Source organism: Triticum aestivum, chromosome 5D (assembly GCF_018294505.1).
Source record: "Triticum aestivum cultivar Chinese Spring chromosome 5D, IWGSC CS RefSeq v2.1, whole genome shotgun sequence".
Taxonomy (NCBI): Eukaryota; Viridiplantae; Streptophyta; class Magnoliopsida; order Poales; family Poaceae; genus Triticum; species Triticum aestivum.
In genome coordinates, this window is record NC_057808.1 from 253,758,099 (window position 1) to 253,770,081 (window position 11,983).

Consider the following 11,983-nt stretch of genomic DNA (forward strand, 5'->3'; position numbering starts at 1 on the left):
GCCCTCCACGCTGCACCGATACGTCGGCGCCGCGGTTCGTCGAGGGGACGCACGGCGATCCTCTCGCTCCCATAGTATGCTCTCGTAGACTGTCGTCCTCGAGCCGCGCCGCCACCGCTGGAGACGTTCTTGTGGAGGCGCACGGCGGTCAGCGCCGCCACCATTGGCGATGTTCCTATGGAGACGCACGGCAGTCAGCTTCTCCCATGGTAGGCGCATTCTAGACTGAGGCCCCATGCATGTCGGTGTAGCGCTGAATGTTAGTTGATAGATGTTTTTAATCTCACTATTTGCCGAAGTAGTTTACAGTCAATATGCTCTCCTTAAGAAGCTTCCTTGCCCTGTTTTGCACTCAATCTGCTTAGCTGAGATGGCTTGCCAAGCCCGATTAGTTGCTAAAATATCCTGCCATATATTTATTGTGACGTAGATTGCCATGGTCTAGTAGCCAATCTGTTAGGTGAAATAGCTCTACACCATTTTATACTCGATCTTTGTTGCTGCGATGGCCTTCGATAGTTTGATGGCTGTGTGCTTGGCCTCATTGACTACTGAAATAGCCTGCCATAATTTAGCACTCAAATCTGTTTGTTGAATTAGCTTTAAATATATTTCGTTACTTAGATCTGCTCGTCCAAATATCTTGCCATAGCTTTAGACATCGACCTAGGCATTTTTCCTGGACTTTATAAAAAAGCATATATGTTTTTCCTGTAATATCTAGTAGAAGAACTAATTTGTATGTCTAACAGATGGACATGAGTTGGATAACTTCTGCTCGAAGATTCTCCGCTGCATATGTCGAGGGGGTTGAAAACTTCATGAACTTTATCAGAGCTGAGTACGGTGGTCCGAAATCAGATGTGCTCTGCCCGTGTAGCAGTTGTATGAATTCAGTTACAAGACCCCAGTCAACTGTGCAAAATCATCTACACTTGTATGGGATGTCGGTCACATATACTAGGTGGGTTCATCATGGTCAAGCTGTGAACGTAAATGTTACTGACTACGTGGAAGCAGCGATCACCATCTTGATCTGCCTGATGCTCAGGTGGAAGAGGAGGAGGAGGTGGTGGTGGCGGAGCTAGTGAGTTTGACCAACATTGAAACAATGCTACGAAATGCTCGTGCATTTCGTGAACTTTCACCTGCAGAAGAAAAACAGTGGGCCCGCATGTTGGAACAATGCAACGTGGCTGTCACCCTAGGAAATAAGATGTCAGTATTCTTAGCTATGGTCACCTTTCTTCAGGTGAAGACATCTGAGCGGATGACCAACAAATCATTCAATGCGATGTTGGCCGCTTTCCGCAAAGCTTTCCCAGATGCGTCTGAGCTGCCACACACCTACAGTAAAATGAAGAATTTCCTTCGTGCTGTTGGAATTGGATATGATATGATCCATGTTTGTAAGAATAATTGTGTTCTGTTCCGGAAGGATTATGCCAACTTAAGTGAATGCCCGAAATGCAAATCATCAAGATGGAAAGATGGCGATGCTGTGAAGAGGATTCCTCATAATGTTCTGAGACATTTTCCAATTACACCAAGATTGCAGAGGTTGTTTCATGATGCCGAAACAAGAGAGGATGTACTGTGGCATTCTAGGAACCAGGAGTATAGAGATCAGAATGTAATGAGCCATCCATCTCATGCTAGTGAGTGGAAAAGCATCAATCAGAAACACAAAAAGTTTGTTGCTGACCCGAGAAACATTAGACTTGGCTTAGCTTCAGATGGATTTAACCCATTTGGCCACCAGAGCGCCACATATAGCATGTGGCCAGTGCTTGTTATCCCTTACAACATGCCTCCAAATGTCTGCACCAAAGAATCAAACTACATGATGGCCTTGCTCATCCCAGGTCCAAAAAGTCCTGGAAAGGATTTTGATTTATTCATGGAGCCTCTTGTGGAGGAACTTCAACAGCTATGGAGGGGTTTTCTCACTCGAGACCTATATATCAGCCCACCAGCTGATTTCTTTCTGTGTGCTGTTATAATTTGGTGCATCCATGATTATCCGGCTTTGGGCACTATGTTAGGACGAACGACACATGGTTACAATGCATGTGTTCGCTGTGACAGGAATCCACTGTCATACACAATACTTAGCAAGATCTGTTATATTGGACACCGCCATTTCCTTGCCAAGGACAAGCCGCGTCCTAAAAAATACCGAAGACATGTGTTCAATGCAAAGCATGAAAACCGTGATGCGCCAAAGAGGCTCACCGCCGATGAGTTGCAAGTGGAATTAGAGAAGGTCAGGCATATTACACCAGGAAACCAACCTGGTAATGGTAGCGGGAAAAGGAAGCGTGGCAGGGCAGAAGAGAGATTATTGTTTACTCGCAGGTCCACTTTGTGGGACTTGGAGTATTGGAAATATTTGGATCTGCGGCATAATCTTGATGTGATGCACATCAAGAAAAATATATGTGATAGCATTATCGGTACACTTCCTAATATTGAAGGCAATACGAAAGATACCTTAAAATCTAGGATTGATTTGACACACCTGGGTATCAGAAAGTATTTGCAGGTGGAAGATGAAGGTAAACCCTGGGATATGGCACCGGCTGTGTACATCTTGGACAAGGTAAAAAGAAAAGAATTTTGCGAGGTCCTGTCACGTGTGAGATTCCCACATGGATTTTCTTCCAACCCTGAAAGGAGAGTCAGTGCAGATGGAAACAAGGTACAAGGGTTGAAAACTCATGACTGCCACGTCCTACTTCAAAGGGTTTTACCTATTATCCTTAGAGGATTGGGCCGCCCTGACTTATACAGAGCAGTTGCAGAGTTGGGACAATTCTTCAGGGAACTCTGTAGTAGAGATATCAGGGTAGATGCTTTGGAGCATCTTAGAGACAATATACCAACTATCCTATGCGACCTTGAGAGATATATCCTCCAGCCTTCTTTGATGTGATGGTGCATTTGGCTGTTCATCTACCTGATGAGGCACTACTTAGAGGTCCAGTACAGTATGGCTGGATGTACCCTATTGAAAGGCGGCTAGGCACTTTCAAGGGCTATGTTAGGAACAGAGCTAGACCCGAGGGTTCCATTGCAGAGGCCTACATTGCTACAGAAGCGTTGACATTCTGCTCAAAATACATTGAAACAGCTGATCAACTTAGCAAAGAGGTGGGTGAAGACAATCCCGGGCTGAATGTTTTCGATTATTCTGTTCGAGTTACAGGGAAGAGTCGACAAGAGGACAAACCTAAAGATTTGGACAAAATGGTTTGGTATGTGTTGAATAACAGTCCTGAGATACTACCTTATATCAGGTAAATGCTAAGTACTGCAGCTTATGAAGGAAATACGCCCTAGAGGCAATAATAAGCTGTTATTTATATTTCCTTATATCATGATAAATGTTCATTATTCATGCTAGAATTGTATTAACCGGAAACTTAGTACATGTGTGAATATATAGACAAAACAGAGTGTCCCTAGTATGCCTCTACTTGACTAGCTCGTTAATCAAAGATGGTTATGTTTCCTGACCATAGACATGTGTTGTCATTTGATGAACGGGATCACATCATTAGAGAATGATGTGATGGACAAGACCCATCCGTTATCTTAGCATTATGATCGTTGAGTTTTATTGCTATTGCTTTCTTCATGACTTATACATGTTCCTCTGACTATGAGATTATGCAACACCCGAATACCAGAGGAACACCTTGTGTGCTATCAAACGTCACAACATAACTGGGTGATTATAAAGATGCTCTACAGGTGTCTCCGAAGGTGTTTGTTGGGTTGGCATAGATCGAGAATAGGATTTGTCACTCCGTGTATCGGAGAGGCATCTCTGGGCCCTCTCGGTAATGCACATCACTATAAGCCTTGCAAGCAATGTGACTAATGAGTTAGTTGCGGGATGATGCATTACGGAATGAGTAGCGAGACTTGCCAGTAATGAGATTGAACTAGGTATGATGATACCGACGATCGAATCTCGGGCAAGTAACATACCGATGACAAAGGGAACAACGTATGTTGTTATGCGGTTTGACCGATAAAGATCTCCGTAGAATATGTAGGAGCCAATATGAGCATCCAGGTTCCGCTATTGGTTATTGACCGGAGATGTGTCTCGGTCATGTCTACATAGTTCTTGAACCCGCAGGGTCCGCACGCTTAACGTTCGATGACGATTTGTATTATGAGTTATGTGATTTGATGTACCGAAGGTTATTCAGACTCCCAGATGAGATCACGGACATGACAACGAGTCTCAAAATGGTCGAGACATAAAGATTGATATATTGGAAGGCTATATTCGGACATCGGAAAGGTTCCGAGTGATTCGGGTATTTTTCGGAGTACCAGAGAGTTACGGGAATTCGCCGGGGAAGTAATGGGCCTTAATGGGCTTTGGTGGAAAGGAGAGGAGGGCCTCAAGGGGTGGCCACCCCCCCCATGGGCTGGTCCGAATTGGACTAGGAGGTGGCGGCACCCCCCTCTTTCCTTATCCCCCCTTCTCCCTTCCCTTCCTTCTCCTACTAGGAATAGGAAAGAGGAGGGGAATCCTACTTGGACTGGGGAGTCCTAGTAAGATTCCCCACACCTGGCGCGCCCCTAGGGCCGGCCACCTCTTCCCTCCCCTCCTTTATATACGTGGCCAGGGGCACCCCATAGACACACAAGTTGATCTTTTAGCTATGTGCGGTGCCCCCTCCACAGTTACACACCTCGGTCATATCGTCGTAGTGCTTACGTGAAGCCCTGCGCCGGTAACTTCATCATCACCGTCACCACGCCGTCGTGCTGACGGAACTCTCCCTCGGCCTCAACTAGATCAAGAGTTCGAGGGACGTCACCGAGCTGAACGTGTGCAGATCGCGGAGGTGCGTGCGTTCGGTACTTGGATCGGTTGGATCACGAAGGCGTTCGACTACATCAACCGCGTTACTTAACGCTTCCGCTTTCGGTCTACGAGGGTACGTGGATACACTCTCCCCGCTCGTTGTTATGCATCTCCTAGATAGATCTTGCGTGATCGTAGGAAATTTTTTGAAATACTGTGTTCCCCAATAGTGGCATCCGAGCCAGGTCTATGCGTAGATGTTATATGCACGAGTAGAACACAAAGAGTTGTGGGCAATAATAGTCATACTGCTTACCAGCATGTCATACTTTGATTCGGCGTTATTGTTGTATGAAGCGGCCCAGACCGACATTACATGACCGCGTTCATGAGACTGGTTCTACCGCCGTGCTTCGCACACAGGTGGCTAGTGGGTGTCTGTTTCTCCAGCTTTAGTTGAACCGAGTGTGACTACGCCCGGTCCTTGTTGAAGGTTAAAACAACACACTTGATGAAAAACCGTTCTGGTTTTTGATGCGTAGGTAAGAACGGTTCTTGCTAAACCCGTAGCAGCCACGTAAAATTTGCAACAACAAGTAGAGGACGTCTAACTTGTTTTTGTAGGGTATGTTGTGATGTGATATGGTCAAGACGTGGTGATATATAAATTGTTGTATGAGATGATCATGTTTTGTAACAATTATCGGCAACTGGCAGGAGCCTTATGGTTGTCGCTTTATTGTATGAAATGCAATCGCATGTAATTGCTTTACTTTATCACTAAGAGGTAGTGATAGTCGTGATCGCAATAGTTGGCGAGATGACAACGATGCTTCGATGGAGATCAAGGTGTCAAGCCGGTGACGATGGTGATCATGACGGTGCTTTGGAGATGGAGATCAAAGGCACAAGATGATGATGGCCATATCATATCACTTATATTGATTGCATGTGATGTTTATCCTTTATGCATCTTATTTTGCTTAGTTCGGCGGTAGCATTATAAGATGATCTCTCACTAAATTTCAAGCTATAACTGTTCTCCCTGAGTATGCACCATTCCGACAGTTTGTCGTGCTGAGACACCACGTGATGATCGGGTGTGATAAGCTCTATGTTCACATACAACGGGTGCAAGCCAGTTTTGCACACGCAGAATACTCGGGTTAAACTTGACAAGCCTAGCATATGCAGATATGGCCTCGGAACACTGAGACCGAAAGGTCGAGCGTGAATCATATAGTATATATGATCAACATAGTGATGTTCACCATTGAAAACTACTCCATCTCACGTGATGATCGGACATGGTTTAGTTGATTTGGATCACATGGTCACTTAGATGATTAGAGGGATGTTTATCTAAGTGGGAGTTCTTTAGTAATATGATTAATTGAACTTTAATTTATCATGAACTTAGTCCTGATAGTCTTTGCATAACTATGTTGTAGATCAATAGCTCGCGATGTAGCACCCCGTTTATTTTTGATATGTTCCTAGAGAAAAACTATGTTGAAAGATGATAGTAGTAATGATGCGGACTAGGTCCGTGATCTGAGGATTATCCTCATTGCTGCACAGAAGAATTATGTCCTTGATGCACCGCTAGGTGACGGACCTATTGCAGGAGAAAATGCAGACGTTATGAATGTTTGGCAAGCTCGGTATGATAACTACTTGATAGTTTAGTGCACCATGCTTTACGGCTTAGAACTGGGACTTCAAAAATGTTTTGAACACCACGGAGCATATAAGATGTTCCAAGAGCTGAAATTGGTATTTCAGACTCATGCCCGAGTTGAGAGGTATGAGACCTCTGACAAGTACTTTGCCAACAAGATGGAGGAGAATAGCTGAACCAGTTAGCATGTGCTTAGATTGTCTGAGTACTACAATCGCTTGAATCAAGTGGGAGTTAATCTTCCAGATAAAATAGTGATTGACAGAGTTCTCTAGTCACTATCACCAAGTTACTAGAACTTCGTGACGAACTATAATATGCAAGGGATAACGAAAATGATTCTCGAGCTCTTCGTGATGCTGAAATCGATGAAGGTAGAAATCAAGAAAAGCATCAAATGTTGATGGTTGACAAGACCACTAGTTTCAAGTAAAAGGGCAAGGGAAAGAAAGGGAACTTCAAGAAGAATGGAAAGCAAGTTGCCACTACCATGAAGAAGCCCAAAGATAGACCCAAGCCTGAAACTGAGTGCTTCTACTGCGAAGGAATGGTCACTGGAAGCGGAACTGCCCCAAATACATGGCGGTTAAGAAGGATGGCAAAGTGAACAAAAGTATATATGATATACATGTTATTGATGTGTACTTTACTAGTATTCATAGTAGCCCCTGGGTATTTGATACTGGTTCTGTTGCTATGATTAGTAACTCGAAACAGGAGTTACAAAATGAACAAAGACTAGTTGAGGGCAAGGTGACTATGTGTGTTGGAAGTGATTCCAAGGTTGATAAGATCACCATCGTACATTCCCTTTACCTTCGGGATTAGTGTTGAACCTAAAATAAATGTTATTTGGTGTTTGCGTTGGGTATAAACATGATTGGATCATGTTTTTTGCGATACGATTATTCATTTAAGTAAGAGAATAATTGTTGTTATGTTTACATGAATAAAACCTTCTATGGTCTTACATCCAATGTAAATGGTTTACTGAATCTCGATCACAGTGATACACATAATATTGATGCCAAAAGATGTAAAGTTGATAATGATAGTGCAACTTATTTGTGGCACTGTCGTTTAGGTCATATTGGTGTAAAGCGCATGAAGAAACTCCATGCTGATGGGCTTTTGGAATCACTTGATTATGAATCACTTGATGCTTGCGAACCATGCTTCATGGGAAAGATGACTAAGACTCGGTTCTCCGGAACAATGGAACGAGCCAATGACTTATTGGAAATAATACATACTGATGTATTTGGTTCGATGAGTGTTAAAGCTCGTGGCGGGTATCGTTATTTTCTGACCTTCACAGATGATTTGAGCAGATATGGGTATATCTACTTGATGAAACATAAGTCTGAAACATTTGAAAAGTTCAAAAAATTCAGTGTGAAGTAGAAAATCATCGTAACAAGAAAATAAAGTTTCTACGATCTGATCGCAGAGACGAATATTTGAGTTACGAGTTTGGTCTTCAATTGAAATGATGTGGAATAGTTTCACAACTCACGCCACCTGGAACACCACAGCGTAATGGTGTGTCCGAACGTCATAATCAAACTTTATTATATATGGTGCGATCTATGATGTCCCTTACCGATTTGTCACTATCGTTTTGGGGTTATGCATTAGAGACCGCTGCATTCACGTTAAATAGGGCACCATCTAAATCCGTTGAGACGACACCATATGAACTGTGGTTTGGCAAGAAACCCAAGTTGTCATTTCTTAAAGTTTGGGGCTGCGATGCTTATGTGAAAAAGCTTCAACCTGATAAGCTCGAACCCAAACCGGAGAAATGTGTCTTCATAGGATAACCAAAGGAGACTGATGGGTACACCTTCTATCACAGATCCGAAGGCAAGATATTCGTTGCTAAGAATGGAACCTTTCTAGAGAAGGAGTTTCTCTCGAAAGAAGTGAGTGGGAGGAAAGTAGAACTTGATAAGGTAATTGTACCTGCTCCCTTATTGGAAAGTAGTTCATCACAGAAATTAGTTCAAGTGATTCCTACACCAATTAGTGAGGAAGCTAATGATGATGATCATGAAACTTCTGATCAAGTTACTACCAAACCTCGTAAATCAACCAGAGTAAGATCCGCACCAGAGTGGTATGGTAATCCTGTTCTGGAGGTCATGTTACTTGACCATGACGAACCTACGAACTATGAGGAAGCGATGATGAGCCCAAATTCTGCAAAATGGCTTGAGGCCATGAAATCTGAGATGGGATCCATGTATGAGAACAAAGTGTGGACTTTGATTGACTTGCCCGATGATCGGCGAGCCATTGAGAATAAATGGATCTTCAAGAGGAAGACGGATGCTAATAGTAGTGTTACTATCTACAAAGCTCGAATTGTCGCAAAAGGTTTTCGACAATTTCAAGGTGTTGACTACAATAAGATTTTCTCACTCGTCGATGCTTAAGTCTGTCCGAATCAGGTTAGCAATTGCCACATTTTATGAAATCTGGCAAATGGATGTCGAAACTACATTCCTTAATGGATTTCTTCAAGAAGTTTTGTATATGATGCAACAAGAAGGTTTTGTTAATCCTAAAGGTGCTAATAAAGTGTGCAAGCTCCAGTGACCCATCTATGGACTGGTGCAAGCTTCTCGGAGTTGGAATATATGCTTTGATAAATTGATCAAAGCATATGGTTTTCTACAGACTTGCGGTAAAGCCTGTATTTACATGAAAGTGAGTGGGAGCACTACATCATTTCTGATAAGTATATGTGAATGGCATATTGTTGATCGGAAATGATGTAGAATTTTCTGGAAAGCATAAAGGAGTGTTTGAAAGGAGTTTTCAAAGAAAGACCTCGGTGAAGTTGCTTACATGTTGAGCATCAAGATCTATAGAGATAGATCAAGACGCTTGATAAATTTTTCCAATGAGTACATACCTTGACAAGTTTTTGAAGTAGTTCAAAATGGAACAGTCAAAGAAGGAGTTCTTACCTGTGTTTGCAAGGTGTGAAGTTGAGTAAAGACTCAAAACCCGACCATGGCAAAAAATAGAAAGAGAATGAAAAGTCATTCCCTATGCCTCGGTCATAGGTTCTAAGTATGCTATGCTGTGTACCAGATCTATTTTGTACATCACCATGATTTTGGCAAGAGGGGTACAATAGTGATCCAGGAGTGGTTCACTGGACAGCGGTCAAAATTATCCTTAGTGGAATCAGGAAATGTTACTTGGTTATGGAGGTGACAAAGAGTTCGTTGTAAAGAGTTACGTCGATGCAAGCTTTGACACCGATCTGGATGACTCTAAGTCTCAATCTAGATGCATATTGAAAGTGGGAGCAATTAGCTAGAGTAGCTCCGTGCAGAGTATTGTAGACATAGAATATTTGCAAAATACATGCGGCTCTGAATGTGACAGACCCATTGACTAAGCTTCTCTCACAAGCAAAACATGATCACACCTTAGTACTCTTTGGGTGTTAATCACATAAGAGATGTGAACTAGATTATTGACTCTAGTAAAACCTTTTGGGTATTACTCACATGACAATGTGAACTAATCACATGATGATGTGAACTATTGGTGTTAAACCACATGGCGATGTGAACAGGATTATTGACTCTAGTGCAAGTGGGAGACTCAAGGAAATATGCCATAGAGGCAATAATAAAGTTATTATTTATATTTCCTTATATCATGATAAATGTTTATTATTCATGCTATAATTGTATTAACCGGAAACTTAGTACATGTGTGAATACATAGACAAAACAGAGTGTCCCTAGTATGCCTCTACTTGACTAGCTCTTTAATCAAAGATGGTTATGTTTCCTGACCATAGACATGTGTTGTCATTTGATGAACGGGGTCACATCATTAGAGAATGATGTGATGGACAAGACCCATCCGTTAGCTTAGCATTATGATCGTTGAGTTTTATTGCTATTGCTTTCTTCATGACTTATACATGTTCATCTGACTATGAGATTATGCAACTCCCGAATACCGTAGGAACACCTTGTGTGCTATCAAACGTCACAACGTAACTGGGTGATTATAAAGATGCTCTACAGGTGTCTCCGAAGGTGTTTGTTGGGTTGGCATAGATCGTGAATAGGATTTGTCACTACGTGTATCGGAGAGGTATCTCTGGGCCCTCTCGGTAATGCACATCACTATAAGCCTTGCAAGCAATGTGACTAATGAGTTAGTTGCCGGATGATGCATTACGGAACGAGTAAAGAGACTTGCCGGTAACGAGATTGAACTAGGTATGATGATACCGACGATCGAATCTCGGGCAAGTAACATACCGATGACAAAGGGAACAACGTATGTGTAACGCCCCAAGATCGACACTCCAGAAGTCTTCCAGCTATCTTGTTCTCGCCGTGTGTTTTATTTTTGTTTGTTGCATTCATTATGACATCATACGCATTGCATCCGCATGTTCTCTTAAAACTCTCAGCTCGTTCGTAGTTGCCGCGTCTCTCCGTTGTCTGTTCCGAGACCAACCAGGTTTTTCGAGTCCCTCTTGTCTGGCCGCTTAATCTCTTTGCTCAGTGCTCAAACCCCTTGCGCGCATCCAAAACCTCTCCCGAACCCAACCCGCACGGTCATGACCAACGGGTCCACATCATCCCCATACATTCTTAAGACATCTCTGTTTTCTTATTTGGACTCCTACCTATTTTTTTCGGCCGTCCGATTACAATCGGAGGGGCTAGAATAGCCCCTAACCTAACCCACTTAATATATAATCAGTCTACTCTAACCCTAGAAACTAGGGATCATGTCCCATTCATCCACCTATTCCTGAGCCGCCGCCACCCACCTCCCTTTCTTCCTCGGGATCTCCTCATTCCCCCGATCCAATCCACCAGCCTCTGCCTCTGCCTCGATCCACCAAGCTGCGCCAGCTCCAGCCTCCCGTCCCCTTGCGCCGAGGCCCAGCATAAGGAGCTCGAGCTCACCTGCCCTGAAGCCACCGCCTTCGAACGACCTCGCCGGAGACCCGCGCCGCTCCACCTCGTCTCCAGCTTCTCGTTCATGCCGGGCCGGCGAGATGCTGAGGTCACGTCGTCGTTCCTCTGCGCCTTCTCCTTCCTTTTTCCCATCACGCTACTCCTCCCTGACCATTGATACGTCTCCGTCGTATCTACCTTTCCAAACACTTTTGCCCTTGTTTTGGACTCTAACATGCATGATTTGAATGGAACTAACCCGGACTGACGCTCTGTTCAGCAGACTTTCCATGGTGTTATTTATGTGCAGAAACAGAAGTTCTCGGAATGACCTGAAACGCCACGGAACATATTTTTGGAAAATATTAAAAATACAAGAAGAATCCACGTCAGGGGGCCCACACCCTGTCCATGAGGGTGGGGGCGCGCCCCCTGCCTCGTGGGCCCCCTGACGCTCCACCGACCTCAACTCCAACTCCATATATTCACTTTCGGGGAGAAAAAAATCAGAGAGAAGGATTC